At 35.7% G+C, this 19949-nt stretch overlaps 1 protein-coding gene across 2 annotated transcripts in view; it reads left to right on the top strand.

The window, feature by feature from the left end:
* Window positions 1–19949, top strand: part of LOC121409182 (T-box transcription factor TBX5-like) — a 59571-nt gene that overhangs the window by 10210 nt on the left and 29412 nt on the right. The window lies entirely within an intron of this gene.

Here is a 19949-nt window from a genome sequence, read left to right as displayed (position 1 = left end):
ATGCGTTTTCATCACAAACAACCGAATGCATAATAAATCGTTGGAATTATATTGTATTATAATTGTATTTTCTCTATTACTTAAACTAAATAGGCCTACTTTGAAAATAACTGGGCATGTTCTTAAAATTTCTATTGTGTGAAGTTTATATCTCAAAACAATTCTGCATCCAAGCATCAAATAAATGTGAGGGTTTTTTTGAGCGATTAAGTTGCAATATATTCGCATTCCGCTTTCAGAATCTATTGGGGCATGCGGCATTTCGTATTCATCGGAAGTGGCCGTCTGAATTTTACAGATGATAGCTCCTCTTGTCAAAGTTTCTTCTCAAAAAAATATTCTTAACCGCAAATATTATCATCAAGAACGATTAAGAGTATAATAGCTGTGTCCATAATCTAGATCTCCGTGTTTCGATTGTTTCTGCATGTACTTTGAGTCTATTCTTTATTTCCGAGAAGCAAAGAGTGTTAAAAGGGGATGATCGGTGGGGCGTTGTAGTGACGACTGAATTCGGAAACTGAGGATATGTGGGAAGTTGTGGAATAACACAAAGAAAGTATATATTTCAGTGTGGTTAGGGCTAGAAAAAATTACTTTGAAAGTTCTAGACGTCTCGCTATTAAGTGGAGGAGAAGTGGTGTTAATAATTGCTTGTTTCCATTTCACCCTTCATTATTGATTATTGAATGAGTGAAAGGAATTTTAACGCACATGTAGTAAGTTGAGGGTCGCCTTTTCTTTCCCTACTCAACATCCATAGATTATCACAGTGAACATGATACTATTTTACCGTTATAAGTATAACTGAACTATTTTTCTTGATTCCATAACAATTCAACTTGGTGTTTATTCTATAAACCGCACAACTTTTATGTATACCCAAACCAAGTCAAACACCATTAATGCTATAGTGAAATCCGATGTTAAAATCCGCTTCGATAAAACATTAGTTTCTCTAATATCAATTTACTCCACATGTGTATTATGAAACAAGAACCACATACTCTTTCTGGTTGCCTCTTTTTTTCCCTCAAAAGTTAAAAAAATAGGAAAAAGAAGTCTGAGTTCTTTTAAATTCCTGCAAAGAAAATATGGAAGATTGTATCACTAAAACGTATGATAATCATCAACATTATAGAGAGCATGTCGTGATCATCTTGATAAATCACCATTCCATGTGTGTTGAAGTTTCTTTTTTATATGATTTTTACACTCGTAAAACACATACAAAAAAAATCATACAAATTGGCCAATTTGTAAATAATCATTAATTACCCCATGATGTATTTCTAGTACAACAATTCCATCAAAATACAGTTTGATTCTATGAATTACAAAATACCTAATACCCCTCCCCCTTTCCTCACATTCAAAGCGATTATATTGTACTTTACTTTTCTTTACACAAGTTTCTCAGCTCCAATTACTAATCAACTGATAGAGAATATAGGGGGAGAGAAAAGGTATTGTTTAAACTGATTTTATCTAAATTATTATAGACTAAACAGTGGTCCCAGTGTATCAATATGTTCTCATTAGGTGAATGCTACTTATTGAACATGATGTGATATAGGTGTGTAGGGCTATCCTGAAATGGTCGTTGTGACAAGGATTTTGTTAGAATACCTCCTAACAAATGACAAACATGGCGGAGTTGTAAGCTGAGGTGTGTTGTCATCTATTGCGGTGCGATGATACATAATGACATGAATTGAAAGGAATCGGTCCATTTTTACACAGGTAAAACATCTATAAGCAGGCAGCAGTAGTCCCATGAGGGCTATTCATACCCTTGCTTTCAGACGTCGAGACCGGTGCATCAAGCTTGTCTCCGCATAATTATTAGGATTATCGAAACAGTTAGATCTTTTGTCCATTGCTCTTTTCATGCTGTTCTCCTCACTCAACTCTCCCCTTCCTCTTCTATAGAACTGGTCTTAATACACCTATTTAGGCCGGGCTTTAGTCCCGCTATACAACCGCCTTATAGGACTAAAACACTCTTTCTCTACCATTCACAATTGCCTTTCAATGCTTCGATTTAATCTTGTTTTTTGCAACCCCCTTCAGTAAAAGAGAGAGCATACATGGTTAAAAAAACGTTTTTGGCAAACTGACTGGGCGGAGTTTTATCCCAGGTTGAGATGATGGGAAACTAATTATTTGGCTATTGATGCCTTTGTAATGGAGGCAGAAAATCCATGTGGTCTTTTTAAGATTCCCGGCAAAGGTGAGGGGTAATGTGAGGTTTCAACTGGAGTGATTATTGACCCTCCTTTAAGGCAATTCACGAAGAAAGGAAAATGGATATACAAAAAGGGAAATGATGTGGTCGAGAGCACAACAGTTAATTCTTTTTATTTTCTCTTTTCTCATTCTCTCTCTCTCTCTCCTCCCAGTCTCCCACTCTCTATTTATCTTCCTCTCTCTCTCTCTCACACACGCACCCACACACCCTCACACACTTTTTTTTCAACATGTTTTTATTAGGATTTCATTCAAATGAATTACAGAAAATGCAGGTAAATACAAAAAAAAATACAAAGTACAAATCTTCATTTCATATCAACAAGGATATGCAAAAAAGTACATATATATTTACCAAGAACTGAAGCAAACAAGGACGGAATGAAACTCCATAAAATCATGCTTTTATATCAGAAAAAAAACACGCACCCCACCCCTCTCGCGTGCACACCCACATACTCCCTGTCTTTCTCTGTATACACTCGCCCCTTTTTGTTTACCTCATTTTCTCTTCTTCTCACTGGGACCTCTCACTTTCCTATCTTAAACATGTTAAAGAAATATCATTGCACTAATCTCTCTTTCTCTCTCTCCTCTCTTATCCCCTCTCCTTCTCTCTATTTCTTTCTATCTCTCTCTCTCTCTCTCATTCCATTCTACGTTACCTTATTTCTTTTGTCTGTCTGCGGTATACAGATGAACAAAAAGCAAGATAATGCGTACAGTGGTTTCAAATCCCATTTTGTCCTTTGAGAACCACGTATTGCCCATATCGAGCCGTTTTAATGGGATCTGGGTGACATGAATGGTTATTGAGATACGAATGTATAAAGGCAACTTTCCATTTAATTTTTGGTTAAATGGTAGATAATTTGCCTCTTATGTCGCCTTGGATATTAGTGTCGATTATCAACCGGCCTTAAAATGATCAACCCCTGTCAAACATAATCTGTCTGGTATTTCTTTTTTGTATCTTTCCCATCCCAAAACTTAAATCAACAATTCACTCATTTTTAGTTTCATTTTCCACTGTTTATCTACGTTTAACGGATGATGAATTTCATGCAGATTCTTATCTTTAAAATTTTCATTACATCTCACATTTACGCGATTCACGAAAGATGATATTGATTATTAGCATTTGATAATAAAATTATACACTTTTATATTTATTTTCTTTTCTTTCTTGTGTTCTATAATCTCAACCCTCAGCCCATTTTATATCGATTAATGCCTATCAATACATTTATCAGGCCTTAAAGATGAAAAAGTATCTACAGTAACTCCATTTTTTCCAGAAATAAGAAAAACAATTTCCATTGATACTATTTCTCGTGAAGCATAGTCATAATAGAAATCATGTTTTTGTTTTTCTAATTGTTCTGAAGTTTCCCGTTTTTCAAACTACAATCGATCATTTAGTTTGAATTTTTTTTCCCTTTTGAAGGTGATTCCTTAATTCAATGTCAAGAGAAAAAAATGTCTTCACAGAGGATACACCATACGGTTACCCCCAGCCAATTGTACTGACAAAATTATCGTCTTAAAATAAACACTATACATTCAATATTCGAGGTTGGCAGACTGACTCCGCATTGGAAGCATTCTCGCTTGGGATGCCTGCACAAATATTATGATCAATACGGCTTCGTGATTTGATTTCATTTTAATTCAACTATCTAATTTCACCTGACGGTACATACACTGCAATAACAAAATCCTTGCTTAACAACGTTTTGTGCAATGCCCTAATCTAAACAATCATATTGCAATTAAGTCATAGATCCATTCACATTCAACTGTATTAATTCTTCTTTGGTGTTTTTTTGTGCCCCTACTCTCTTCTTATCTCATCATCATCAATCCCATCGCATCTTTCACCATCTCATCTGATTTTTACTCTCATCCATCGTCTATTTCTCTTCGATTTGCTCTTACGTCTCTGGTCTATTGATGAACATCAGTTAAAATTAAGAGCCAGGGAATTCAATTTTATCGTCATTGTTGCAATTAGGGTAAGCATGGTAAGGGGTTTACATTGAATTGTAACGATGACTAATTCAAGAACACACTGATGGGCAAAAACAGATAATAGTAAGTCACTCGTAGGAAAACACTTCAATTACTGTGATTGGTGAATGATGCGCAATATGTGCAAGTTATTTGTATTGGAATAAACAGAGATGGTAATTGGCCTAGATAAAAAAGGTTAGATTTGCGTACATGGTTGTTTAAACAAAGGATGCATAGAGCAAGATAGCAATGTCATGGCAATGGTAAAATCACACACACACACACACACACACACATATATATATATATATATATATATATATATATATATATAGTGTACAAACAAAATGTAAGAGCATATATCAATAAGTGGAAGAACAGTAAGAACAATAACTACATTAGACTGGAGGGACATCATGAAAAGATGTCAAGAAAATGAAATTACATATCGTGTAAGGGGATGAAAGGAAAAGCATTAGATGAATATTTGATGATAGTTAAATGTACGAGGATAGGATGATATACGTGGGAAAAATAATTCGATTAATACTATACGAATGATAAATAAAGAAATAAAAAAAAAACATTTTATTCGTTATTTCACGAGTGCTCCAATTCATAGAGGTAGACTCCCGGTTTTCAGATGAATTCAGCAGATATCTTGAATAAAGTCTATTAGATTGTGATTCGGCGAAAGGAAGGACAATGTCATAGATCTAAACTGTATCAATACACTCGGTCTAAATACTCCTTAGATTATTTAGATAATTCTTTTATGGATATTATTATGGAAGACTGGTGCTCTTCGTAAGCAGACTTTTTAAAGAAGACCGGACGTATATCGTGTGTTTATGAATGCTTTGGTCATCAGTATACTGCCATCCCATTCTTTAGACTGTAGCGCTATATATTTAGCTCAGGGCTATAATTTGCGGTATTTGCTCTCTTTTTAAGGCTTTGAAGATGAGCAGAAGGGTTGCTACAGGCCCGCTCACGAACGATGTCAACAAATTAGGCAACACTCTTATAATGGGCTTTGCACACAGTGACAGATGCATGCCTTTAAATCCCACCCAGCTCTGATTCTTACAAAAGATGAATGAATAAAGCCAAGGGGAAACGGATAATAAACAACTCATTTGGAGGAATAATTCCGAAATATAATGCTGAAGAAGAGGGATCATTGTAGTGGTTATACTTCCCTTGGGAACCTGGTGTCACAACTATAATTGAAGGAATGATTACGATGGTAATGAGGTTGTCAATAGTAGATTATTCAGAATTAACAGCCAGGCGAGTGATAGGAATTATACTATGCAAAGTTATTCCAACATGTATATTCATGCATGATATAGACATAATTTACATGATGTTAGCTCCCAAGTAAAAATTCTATACAATTGTTCTAATATAATATGGAAGAATAGAAACAATCTTCTAACAGAGTACGGAAAATATCCATGTGATTAATTGCAATCTCTTCGACGTCATGATCTTGCTTACAATGTGTAATGTGCTAATGTTAGTTTACTTTTCCTTGGGTTTGAAGTGGTTTGTCAGGTGATTATTTGCTCAGACTGATGATGTTATCCATTCTTGAATTGGATTTCTATTGTTCTGCCAGTGCCGGCATAGACTTTTATTCTCAACAATCCTTGCAGCGCTCGTCTCTCCTAACTTCACGGATCCATCTGGAACATCCATCCACATGATCCAGGATGTTGGATGGCGTTTATCTGCTTCATGAAAGCAACGCGTGCACCAGTGACTTTACATTCTCACAGAGGGGACTTTGAAATGGGATTAATAATGAACTTGTCTCTATGATGAGATTTTTTTTCCATTCTAAAGTAATCATAATGTCACTGCTCCCCCTTTCAAGCCATCGTTGGTCTATCAAAGGAATTTCAAAGAACTTCGTAGGTCACTATATATACCTCATTCATATACTTGCCAATATTATCCCTAGTTGAAGTTGGTGTCAATATTGGCACGAAACATTACAAAAATTTAGAATTTGTTCGCGAAACAGTTGCTATAGTTTTCACCTATTTTCGATTATAACTGATACCAGCCAACGGAAATGATAACATAGAATGAATCCGTATATCATTCTGTTGATCATATAACACTACATCCATGTTCTTTCAGTGGCGTAATTAGAAACAAAGGGGCGAAGACAAAGGGGCGAAGATAGTGTTTAGGGCAAAGTTTTAAAAAGTTGCCAGCGAGCGAAAAATATTTTCCTTTCGAAATATAAATCTTAGTTTGTGATAGATTTTGACATAATATTCAGAACATAATACCATATTCCATCCCATTCCTTTCCTTCTTGTTTTCCTGTTTTGACGGGATCAGGTGCCCAAAAGCACCCCCATCAATTAGCAATTGTCCTTGAATAAATCCGTTTGAAACTTTGCTATCATTTTCAAGGCGGCAATGACATCTCATGAATTCATGCTCAAATGACTTCATGATAATTTTATTTCCAAATACTGCATGACTCTGTATGCTCTTTTTATGAAACGTATTCTATAAGCAGCCTAGATGTTAATATTGAAACCAAATAAAGCCGCGACAATTTTGCTATGAGTTCTGGCAACTGTTACAAATTCAGTTTCTTCAGATCAACCGTGGGATAGTTAGAGAGAAAGAAAAGAAAATAATGTAAAAAAAAATGGGATATATGCTTTGTTTACAGTCTCGTAAACCACTATGCACAGTCAAGAAAAAAACCTTCTGCGTGTAGAAATTCAGGGTTGGAGTGATAGAATAGAAATCTAACTTGTATAGTCCCATCTATTGAGTTGAGCAGACCCCTCGCTGGTTTGATTGCCGGTGTCAATAGCACAGCGGAACTGCTGGAGTTTTCACCGATTAGCCTCGATCTCGCACAAGGAGAATGAAATTTTACTCTCCATTTATCGGCGCCTATACCACGACTATCATGTTTATTATTCAAAGTTAAGGGAGCCAGGCAGCGCTGGAGCCAGGTCTTCAACAAAACTGTGATTCTTCAATAGTCTCAAAAGACAATCGAAAGCAACTCAACCAGAGAGTCAAAGCCGTGTTCAATCGTTTTACATCACTCCCAAAACCGCGGGTTTTTGTCCTCTGCAAAATGATATCAAAAATCATTTCAGTGGATTATATAATCATCATATAATGTTAATAACAAGCTACAAGTATGTTGTAATGCATGCCATGTTACGTTACAAGTTTGGTATCATTATCACACACACACACCCTCACACACACACACACACACGCACACCCACCCTCACACACACACATATATAGGTAAGTAAGTGAGTATAAATATACTGCAATAGCTCCATGCTTATAATAAACAACTTGAGTGAAGTGGTGGTGTATATGGTATTATATGGTATGGTATATTCTCTTGTAAAACCATGTTTGTGATAATGATACCAAAATTGTAACGTATTATTACATGAATTGCAACAAAATTATAGCGTATTATGGCCATTATGTGATGGTTTTATATATACTTCATTAAAATGATTATTGATATAATTTTGCAGACGCTGTTTTGGGAGTGATGTAAAACGATTGAACACGGCTTTGACTCGGGTTGAGTTGATTTCGATTGTTTTTCAGACTATTAAAGAATTTCAGTTTTGTGAATCTCTGGCTCCATCATTAAATATACAATATTATTATTGTCATTATTAATACTAGACATTTTTGTTAAAATCTAAGTTTATAAATTAGTCATTTGTTTGATAAAATCTATATTAAATATTCACACAATTTTACAACTTCCCTTTCAATCTTACATAGAAAATTATTATCAAAGTTTGTTCTGTTAATTATGTTATTTGTATGATTTCAGTATTATTATCTTCATGCGTGCCGAACTAAAGTTAATAATTGCTTCATTACTGAAGAAAAAAAATGCCATAGACGGGATTTATTCCTTCTGTCGTACATACACATGGGAATAATAGCGAAAAAACACCAGTAGATGTGTTAAGTAAACAAGCCGCGTAATTATTCATAATGGCGATCACTGGTCTGTGTGTAAGCTTACGTTCTCCCTTTTCTGTTTACCCGTCACTGGTACATTATTAAAGAGATTAAGTAATCGCAATTTTCTGGTAGTATTATACATAGGCACGCACGCACACTCGCCAGACGGGAATTGGATAATTTTTCACTTTTTGTGTTCTTTTTTATATTGAACCCAGCAAACAAGTAGAGATTCCTATTGCGTGTGTTAAGTATTACTTTCAACATGAGTTGATTCCTGAGTATGATTATGATCAATATCTCCAGGCTAGTATGATTAAGGCAAGTGTAATTGGCTCACCCCCTCCTAATATTCATTAATGAAAAGTAATGAATATAATATCTCGTCTCCCGAATATACCCAAGCAGTCATCTCTCAGAAGTGGATTGCACTTCTGGCTGTTCGTCTCCCACTTGCAATATTTCTGTGAGTCCATTTGAAAACATTGATATGATTGAAAAATCTAATCCGAGAATACGACATGAGATGCTTTAACATAACTCTCCTCCTCTACCAGCTTCCTTGCCCTCTTGACGTCTGTCTCACGAGCAGACCTATCACTCCTCTTGTGTTTTCCCGCCCGAAGCGTTGCTATCGCGATACTACCTCTGACTACACTGTCGTCTGCTTGCTAGAGAGCCTCTAATCTCGTTATGATATGATGCTATGAACTATGTAATAAATTCGGCAGGTATTGTTGGTGCTATTGTTGTCGTATATTTTGGGTGTTTTCTTTTTTTACTATTATTTCCCCGGCAAGTGTCATTTTTTTTTCTTTATCATTTTGAACGCCTTTTCGATAACATATAAAAATTGGGGCTTTATGGGATGTACTGTAGATTTGCACTGCGGTTCTTTGTTTCCTGTCTATCAGCCTTACTCCTGTTTACTCATTTCCATTATATGTTCTTTATATCTCTATCAAAAGTTAACGGTTCTTATTCATCGATCTATCCCCCTCTCTCTTTCTGGTTCTCTGTATTTAACTTTATTTTCTATTTATCATTAATTTTTCGATATCTTAGTTTGTTTCTTGAGCAAAATCTTTGTATGGTTCTTTTGCATTTGCTTTGAGATTCCTTTGTATTTGATGCCTGTAAGGTTATCCACCCTTCTTTGTCAGGATTGTTGTCGTTTCCTCGATTTTGTTTCTTGGAGTTCAACATTTTCATAAAAAGGTTTAGGTCTTGTCGCAGACCCCTTGAAATCAAATTTATGTACCCGTTGGTGATTTTTTAATCCAAAAATCACAACTAAACCGTCCACTATTGGGACCAGAAATCGGGTCAAAAGTCATCCCTTTGCTTATTCTTCCCTCATTCGATCCAAAATGAAACACTTGTTTCGCCCCAAGGTCCCAGTTTGGTGTCAAAACTCGGAATTGTTTTTCTTGTCGCGAAGTCGACATCTACCCTAGATGGTTTGCTCATGGCTACGGACCCGCCGGCGGGATACAGTATGAAATAGGTGGTATTGCTAGATACTAACATCAGGCAGAAGCCACATGTAAATATTACTCGAGAGTGGTAATTGAATTACAAACATGCGATTGCCCAATTGTAAAACAACCTGGAGAAGTTCGGCCACATCATGTTTTCTTTATATTCTGTATCCTTTTTTGGTTCTGGAGTCCGATTTTGTTTTTATAATCCATATGTGTTGAAGAATAACCCGTCTGAGTTAAGTGGAGTGATAGGTTGTGTTTGTCTAACAAACACCGCAGTTGTTAAAATGAATTTCTTTGATTAATATCTCACGCATTTGTGGGTGATATTTTGATAGGTCAAACGTTTTTCTTAAAAGGGTGAGAGTGAATCTGTCCCACTAATTCCCTATCCACTGCAATGAAGCATTTTCCGATATTACCCTCACCTATATTTCAAGTTCTAATCAATCTGTTAATTCTGCGCGTGTATCTTTAAATGAAACCATACTTTGAAGTTTTTTGTTCATCAAATCACTTTTATTATTTTTTGTACTAAAGTACATTTTTCTATTTATATCCTTACGGAATGTTTTTTTTAATAGAATTTTCGTATACAGGCCTAGCTGCTAATTATCTGAAGTGATTTTTTATATTATTTAAATTTCTGAACGGGATTATGTATCACGGTAAGGGATGAGTATTTTGTTCTTATTCGCAATTACTCTTAAATATATACGTTATAAAAAGACGTTTAATACTTTGATATTCAAATTCAGTGATCATGATTAAATTGCAAAATGCGAATATTTCTGCGTTTCATATTTCACACGTGTTAATACAGCCGTGGATATAAAACAGTGGAAACAAAAAGCCATTATGCCTCATTCTTCCTCTCAAATTCATATTCCCCATTGTGAAAATTTGAAATTTAGGGTAGAAATCTAACAAGAAATATCGTTTCCTAGCACTCCATGGGTATCAAGTGAGTGTGAACCTGGTATATTTTTAAACTTGGAGAGTCTCTATCTCTCAGTGTTTAACTGAATCTGAGATTAAATTATGGACGAGGCCAATCCTTAACTAGGTTAGCTATACGTATAAAGTCAGGTGTATTTTAGCATAATGATTGAAAGAAGGGTGAGAAAGTGAAATGAAGACAGAGAGAGAGAGGGGGGGGGCAGATGGGAGAGTGGGAGAGAAAGGGGGGGAGGTAATCCTAATATTTTGTGCTTACTGCACTCATTGCCGTCAGTGTTACAATAACAAAGTTTAGCTGTTTTTTCCAGAAAGGTACACATTCAAAAAAGCTTAATGAAATGTCTTTCAATGTTAATTCTCTTTATTAATACAATGCTTTAAATTCACTAACCTCATTCTTAGTTTTGACATTGTTGGTAGATATTTCTTTAAAGTAACAAATAATTGGAGGTGGAATATTTCAGCACTATATCTGTAATATTCATGCATTTTTGTATCGTTTGTGATGAGGAATGGGTTTAAGTCATTATGGTCATGCCTCTATACGTCTTTTTCTTATAATGCCCTCTGTTATTCTGTAGAGATCGTTACATCTTATTGCTTGTGAAGGAGATCTTTCCCCGGTACAACTCACCATGCTCACATACCAGCCTTACCCACTCAATCTCCCCGCGCCTACCGTACTTTGTCTACCACTCACTGCACCTCCTTTCATCCAACATCAACAACAACAACAACAAAAGAAAAACGTAGAATTACTATAACCTCATATCTGGTATATTTCACTGTACATGCTGTATTGGGTTTTTGTGTTTGCCCGAACGTAATGCATTTGACACCCTCATCCTGCCTGCGGCGTACCCTTAAATTAAGTTTGGTATCATTAATACGTATGGAACGGATAACACCTCCAAGGATTGGTAGGAGGGATGCGATCCAGCGATGCTGGTGGTTGCAGATATAGCGGTAACATATTTCAAATCTACGAGCTACAAAAAGCTTGGACAGTTCTAAAACAGATCTTTTTCATACCAAGATGTATTTTACTCGCTATATAAGCATTACATTGATTCGAATATGTTTTACTTCTTTAAAATGGAGAGGGTTTTTTTTTATTATTTATCCGATGTTGTAGTATACGGGAAATTTTCACTTATCAGTATATTTTCTTTATTATGTCGTATTGAAATCGCAAAATGGGGGGGGGGGGGTAGGGCTATATCGTCAAACATCAATATAACGTATTAAATGGCATAATTTTTAAAGAAGTAGGCAGAGTAAGATAATATAATAAAAGTCTTTGGAAAGGTTTCGTAGGTTTTCTCTAAGCATGCATTTACTTTTCGCCCCCTTTCTCTTTCTGCCATTTACGCACGCACGCACACCCCCACCCATATTGGTATTCTCTCCCTTCTCTTTTCTCTCATGTTTCCCCCCTTTTCAAAATATATTTCATTCCTCCTTTCTCTTCGTCTTCTATTCCTTATCATCGGTCTTTCAATCTCTGTCCGTGCTTTGACTCTCTCAGATTTATTCTGAGTGAGCAGATATTTTTGGCATTACGGCTGAAACTGATGAGCGATTAACAACTAAAATCTCAGGGCTGTATAGTAGGAATTGCTACATCGGCGAAAAAGTAACAGGATCAAATACAAATAATGGCAGACGAGGAGTTTAAATGAACAGCTAATTGTCTCCTCTTCAAAGTCAATAGGCATTTAGTTTGCTTAGAAACAGACGTGGCGGAACGGCTGTGCTAGGGCAGGCAGATCCGAATGTCATCTTATCCTCCGACAAGCAGGATAAAAGGTGTTTGGTTACACGAAGGAGATGCATGCAGCGCCCCCGGTCGTTGCGCTTTCCGACTGAGTTCACTCTCATCCATAAGAGTTCTTTCCCTTCTTCCTCATCCTGTCCCATCCCCCTTCTCTATCTCTCTCTTTCCTTTTTTTCTGTATCTCTCCCCTTTCTTCTTGTATTTCTTCCATGCAAAATATTGGCCTTTCTTTCCATCCATCTGTCATTCGGGAGTCCCACCTCTTTTTTTATTTGTTTCTTTTAAGAATATTGTTATAAATTGAAATAATGAACCTGATAATAATGATACAAACAACGAAATGAATTTTTAATGGGAGCAATAACAAACTTTTAATTAAATAAGATAATTAATTTAACCATATTAACCGATTATGCATGTTGTAGCGAAAGAGACCATTTAATAAGATGAATATCATTATTTATTTATAATAGACGTACACAGGAATTATCACTCTATTATTAGACAAATCTTTTTTCAATAATTTGGAATCAGTGTTATGATTTTGTTCGAAATTAATGGTTGCTCTATACCTTTTCTTTGTAAGCATTATCATTGTACACCAAAATATAAGCAATGTCCTATATCTATTTTTAATCAATTTAATTGAATATAATGAAGTCGCCAAATTCGAAATCAGATTGAGAATATTTTGGGGGTATTCTTTTTTCTTCTTTTCTGCTCCTTCACTTCTACTCTTAACATGTAAAGATATAACAAGACATGATAGAAGGGCCTGGATGTATGGCGTTTCACTGCCTACATGTTATCCAATTATGTCATTTTGTCGGTCGTGGGTATTGAAAGTCATGGCATGGAAGGGGAATGAATTAGTATTTTATAAGAAACAGCGATGTTTTGATCTATCTGATTCCTGATCGGAGCATAATGAAGTCTGGTCGAGTCATAAGATGGTTTCACCCACAAAGATTGCAGGTACTCCTTTCTTCCCAATCAAATTGAATTTATTGTCACCTTTCAAATAAAAGACAATTTCATATCTTATCTAATTTCTCTTTACTGACTAATACGGTTCAATAGATCATGTTAAAGATTCGTAGTTATTTCATTTGACACAAGATCGTTAGGAATATAGTGGCGATAAAGAAAGACCCGTTTAGAATAGGAATGCCTTGAAAGAGGGACAATGAGTATGAACATGAGACTGAATGATATACGAGGCCCCTTTGGAAGATGTGTATTTCATAAAACGCTTTGAGAATTACTAGCATGTAATTTGATTAGAACCCCCTTTTAATCTCATATGGTGCCCGATACTGCTTACATTCCCAATGAAATTCCCTGTCCCCCTTTTCCTCTCTATATAACATGTCGATTGAAGGGGGGGTATGGCGTCATTATACTCATACATTCATTGATCCGCTATAGCCTTGTTAACATAAAAGTACAAATCGAATTTTTATTCAGCAAAATTTGCGTCATCCTTATGCCAAATACTTCGTCAAATGAATTTTATTATCAGCTGGATTGAATGGGTGTGTAGAGCAATGAATAACCGAGTAGGAAGCTTTAACAATGAGATATGATTAGTTTATGGGCAATTTTCACATCTCTTCTTAGCGTATAAGGCAGAGCATGGTGGTGGTTAAGCAGCGAAGAAAATCAAATTTGGTTATTAAGATATGCCTAAAGCTCAGTCGAGCGACCCCTGTAGAGCGATGGTAGTTCTACGCCGCCGCGCTCCCCGAATCTCGCAAGGGGTGAACCGCACTGAAAAAAAAACCTTTACTGCATTCGTGTATCCTATAAAACAGTTTCTGACATCCTTGCATTGATTTCTCCCAAACGAGGTAGATTTAATGAATAGTAATTAACTCATTCAAATAACAGGGATAACACGCTGTTTTTACCCAACAACCAAGTTAAATTGATACCCCTCCTACTACCGTTCAGTCGTAATATTCCAAGATCAAGTAGTGCATTATTTTCTTGGTCAAGATGTCCCTAATCGGTACCAACTGCTGTGCCAACAATCGCAAGTGGGATGGTCCGATCAGTGGGGTAGCTTTCATATCTTCTCCTCAAGAAATAATTATTGAAATAAGACCATATAGAATTAACAGATGAAAAATAATCAGTTGATCAATCTCGTTTCGTTCAACCTTCAAAGGTGCTGAACTCCGCCCTGCGATTCAAGCGTCTTTATCTCCATGATCAAATTCATTTAACATGTTTAAGTATATACCAAAGTACAATATATTTCGATGCCTATTTTTCATATAAATAAGCAAAGCCATTTCTCTGCCATATAAATTTAGGTCAATATGGTCATGATCTGGTTTCCCGCCGTTTAACCAAATTATTGGTGTTTTATTGAGACTCCTTAAGATGATTTCTACAACGTGACCATTACTACAATCCATAGTTCGTATTTCTTCATTAATATGAGAAATTGCCATATTAAATGAAAGTGAAAATATGTAATCAAGCCGAAAAGTGAGAAAAAAATCCTATTACTATCCATCTCACCCAAAAGGCCTCCATGGTCTCTGTGCTCTTTATTTCTAACGCTCTTCCTAATTTATCATGTTGTGTTTTAAAACTATAAATATTAAATTTATTCATAATATATCGAATGCGTACACTGTAAAAACTGGTGTTAAAACTGACACCAATTGGTGTTAATAGAGGACCACACCCTGAGGTGTTAAAATTACACCTTAAAGATTGAACATAACGCTAAAGAGTGTAAATGTAACAACCAAAGGTGTTGTAATAACACCTATAGGTGTAAAACTAACACCACCAATTTAACACCAGTGTAAAATAACTGGTGTGGTCCTCTATGTACACCGGTTAACACCACAGTTTTTGCTGTGTAGATATCACTTTCATGAATAATGAATCATTTCTCAAGTGAAAGAAGGAATTACAAAAATATGACCAGCATAGACTGTTATATTGTTGCTATAATTTTTGTTATCATTATTTCGGTTTACTAAACATTATGATGATTGCAATTAGATATGAGAGAATCTAAGATCATACAACACTGGAAAATTTCTTTACCAAATATAAAATTAAAACTAAATGTAAGATTTTATTAAAGAAATACAATCAAAGACATTTTTGTGTGAATGACTTGAAATAAAAATGCCTTGTTTAAACCATAAGAATGTTGTCACACCGCATGGTTATTACAGGTTATTATTTGATAACAGTAACACCTTTTCTATTTCTATGATAAAACATGAACAGTGAATTGCAATGATTAAGGTTGATTTTTGTTCACTTTATTTAGAAACAAAGAAAGAAAGAAAGAAAGAAAGGAGAGAGAGAGAATTCCCCATGGGTACTTTCCAATCTCAATAGTTCGTTGAATTGGGTTCCGAGCTCCAATATTACTGGTCCCTCAACTGTCAAAACACTATCTCACACCCTCTCAATCCCTATTTATCATCTACATCCTCCCCATATCTTTCTCATTTTCTCCCCTCTAATTTTTTTCTCTCTCTTTCTTCCTTCCTTTCTTCTTTCTTTCTTTCTTTCTTTCTTTATTTATTTCATCCTTTCTTCCTTTCTTTCTTTCTTTCTTTCTTTTTTTTCTTTTTTTCTTTTTTTCTTTCTTTTTTTCTTTCTTTCTTTCTTTCTTTACTTCTTTCTTTATTTCTTTCTTTTTTCTTTCTTTCTGTGATGTTTTCTTACATGTTTGCTGAGTATTTTTTAACCCTATATTGGACTATTTGAATGCAAAATTGCGTACAATTTACAAAATATTGGGTCTTTGTCCCCAACCAACATGCATGTTCCCATTTTACCCAATATTGGGTAAACCTTTTTTTAAGAGTTTTATTTCTTTCATTCTAATCATCATTCGATCCATTAACCAATGCATTCCTCCATTCATATCTAGATATTTAGGCTGTACCCGTTGAAAGAAATTGTAACTGAAAATATTATTTTCACTGTTGTCATTATACTTTGTAAAATATTATGTAATCACCCGATGTTGAGTACAAGTTAAATTACATGGAAGGAAATGTACTGTTAATGTGCAGTTTAAACGTGATAAAGAAGTTTCGAAAAGTGTGTATACGTTTGTGTGGTTATATTATATTTTTCTTTAACATGTTCGTTTATATCTGCACTTGACCATTTCACATTTATTCTGTCAATACACCTAAAACCCCACCCATCTCTCCCCTCTCTCTTTCTCTCTCCCTCTCTCTCTTTGGCCCAACTTCATTTTCACCCAATAATCGAGCAAAACAACAAAAAGAATAGGATTCTCCCTAATTTTCTTTTCAAATGAAATAAAATTATAGGAAATAAAAGGCATAGAATATGAAATATTTGAGCTGACTGCAGCTTTAGTCAACTATACTGGAGCTAGGAGCGAGTGCTAAAGATCGCTATTTTCACACCCATAGCCCGCTGTACAGAGGAAAGCAAGAAGAGTCTTTCAGCTGCCGCTAGTCCCAGACGTGGCAAAAATCGTTGGCAGAATGTCGAGTGACCCCGCAAGACAGGTGTATCAGAGTCCGCGTATCAGAAGGAACGGAAAGGAGGACCGTCATATTGGCTTCTCGGCAAATAATACAAACTCTACTATCCATTTAACTTCCTTGAAAAGCAGAAGAAAAAACGAAACAATTATCTATCAGAATATTTTTTGTTAAATTTGGTTTTGATAGTTGTTTATCAAAAGTACAACGTAAACTGCCCAGCTGAAGTTGGTTGTATGCTGGCTGGAGTTAATCATTTCTGTCCATCATTGAACCTTGGTCATGTTGGTTAGTTGAAAGGCAATCTCTTGGTCGTATGACTAATGATAAAATCACTCTATTGAAAGAAACAGTGCGATGCGATGGTCGTCAACTTCTTCCCAATCACTTATTCGAATAGTTTGCAATTTCTACATTCCGAATATAAAAACGAACGGATTGTTTGTGTATGATGTCCATACATTATTACATAGAACACATAAGCATTATCGACAAGCTGTTTGATTATTTCAATATTTCCTAACAAGGTTGAATCTGACTTCACCCTTAATTTAGTCAGAAAACAGTGTGAATTCGCAGTGAAACAGGGTATTCATAAAATACATAAGAAACCAATAAAACCTTTTTTTGATAGATTGTTGAGAGATTTTATGTCTACGTCCATAGTATGATATAATTTATTAATGTTAAGGCAAAGGAATCAAACAAAGAAAAAGAAATAGCAACTGAAAGGTGATGCATCTTAATGCTTCCAAACTTGTTAAAGAACCGACCATTCTGGCTTGCTAGGGGGTCGCATTATTGGAAGTCATTAACTTCAGACGAGGGAATATGTGGTAAAAAAACACTTTGCTCCGTTCAGAACCGAAACTCTTACAACTTTTGACGGAAGCTATTGTTACAAATACCCTGACCCTTGTTACAGTTATAACTAATCCTCCTGTTAGCCATTATTGTGAATAACAATATTTATACAATACGCGTTATACTCCGAAAAAGCCCTCAATGGGTACTGTTCACAAGAAATAGATTATTAATGAAGTTTTCTTGCAACAGCGCCCGAAACTAAAGAAACGCCAAGTTCGGTTTGGAGAGCGGTGTGTGTTTGTACAGAAAGGGGTGAACGCGTGCTAAGGTTTGGGGCGATAGGGGCACGCGTGGATTTAATGTGGGGCTCAAGGGGCATATGATGAAATGCGGAAAAGCTTAACAAGTTGAAGCTGTTTTACTTGAAGAAGGGATCCGTAAGTGAAAAGGGAAAAGATGGGGAAATGAGAAGCAAAAAGAAAAGAGAGAAAATAAAAAGAAGAAAGCAAGAACATGAAGAAGGAGAGAGTGGGAGAGACGGGAAAGTGGGAGAGAGAGCTAATGAGATAATGAAAAAGGGAAATATATCACTTCAGATTATAAAACTACATGCACCCTCTTTGAAATTATGGAACAAATGTTCTTGAAAAACGAGATCACTGATTGTCATTCTGTCTGTATTATAGAGCATTACGTGCAACTTTGCTTCTGGACTGCATTTAGGTGGACATAGTGTTTAATCCCCCAAATAGCAATAATTGGCGTCTTCCCTCCTGAATTCCCGGGTGAAATGTTCGGAAAATTAATACGCTATTAATCTAAGATTATTTCCGACAATGTTTCCTCTACCCATCTTGGCTATCGCCTTTCGGAATAAAAGTCATTATGGCCACCTCTCATCCATATTTCTTTCCGAAACAGATCCCGTATAATGGTGATCACACCATCTTGGAACGCATAAAAACGCGTCACGTTTTGAGGGAGAAAGCATGAAAAGCGACAAGTATGGCTAATCGGTGGTGTTTATGTGGAAGAATGCAACCTGCTCCCATCTCTCTCTCTTTTTCTTTTTGCTGCCCATAGCCCTATTATGTTGTGAGTAATCAAATGTGAATGAAAGTCTGAGATTTGGTCACAGCTCTTTAATGATGTCCACACGTCAACTTGACAATGTTGTCACGAACCGGATCAAGTGACCTCATATCAAGATGATAAAAAAGAGGGTAGCATGCGATACATATCCAGAAGATCCTAAAGTTGAGCGTTGAAGGAGAGAAAGAAGAAGGAGGAGGAGATGAAGAAGAAAAAGAAGAAGAAAAAAAAGTATGATGAAGAGGTATAGCGAAAAGAAGGAGGAGACGAAGAAGACGAAGAAGGAGAAGCAGAAGAACAAGAAGAATAATAAGAAGAAAAGAAGTATATGATAATGATGAAGAAGGAGAAGAAGAAGGGAAATAATGAAAAGAGGAAGATTGGATAAGAAGAAGAGGAGAAGAGAAAAAAGCAGATTTGCGATGACGATGATGATGATGATGATGACTGAGAATATAATGCGGGTGGCGTTGGTAGTGATATCATTTGGTCGAGGTATGGTAGAGAACTAAAAATAATGAGTTGGTGAGGATTCTGACACTTCGTTTTACCCTCACGCACACATAGATATGCTTTTCATTAGTTCTCGCTCTGGACATGCTGGAAGAGATCGTTCCCCGCCGCGAAATACTTAAGAAGTCTCTAAGGCTTCGGGCGTTTCTCGATGCTCCTTATATGGATGTTATCATGCCAAATCACAGTTTGATTTGTTAATGTTTGTTTAATAAATATTTAATTCAGAGTTTATTTAAAGATTGCAATAAGCTTAGGGGGACACACTAACAAAATGTACAAAATATATGCCGTTGAGTGGAAATGGGTGAAAGTAGTATTTTTTTCTTCAAAATTTGGATTAATAGTAACTTCAGATTTTGAGTGGGGATTTTTTTCTTCATGACATATATTTCCATGCATTCGGGGTATATTTGAATTTAACATTTTCTAAACTACAACCCTGAGTGAACTTGTTTTCTTTAAAGCTTTTAATTCAAATATTTTTTTTCCAAACTTTATTTTAACCAGTTGTATTCATAATTTCGCCTTAAGTTAACATAAGTTTCTGTAAAA

Source organism: Lytechinus variegatus, chromosome 2 (assembly GCF_018143015.1).
Source record: "Lytechinus variegatus isolate NC3 chromosome 2, Lvar_3.0, whole genome shotgun sequence".
NCBI lineage: Eukaryota > Metazoa > Echinodermata > Echinoidea > Temnopleuroida > Toxopneustidae > Lytechinus > Lytechinus variegatus.
The sequence above is the reverse complement of the archived record's forward strand: the minus strand, read 5'-3'. Positions and strand labels throughout refer to the sequence as shown.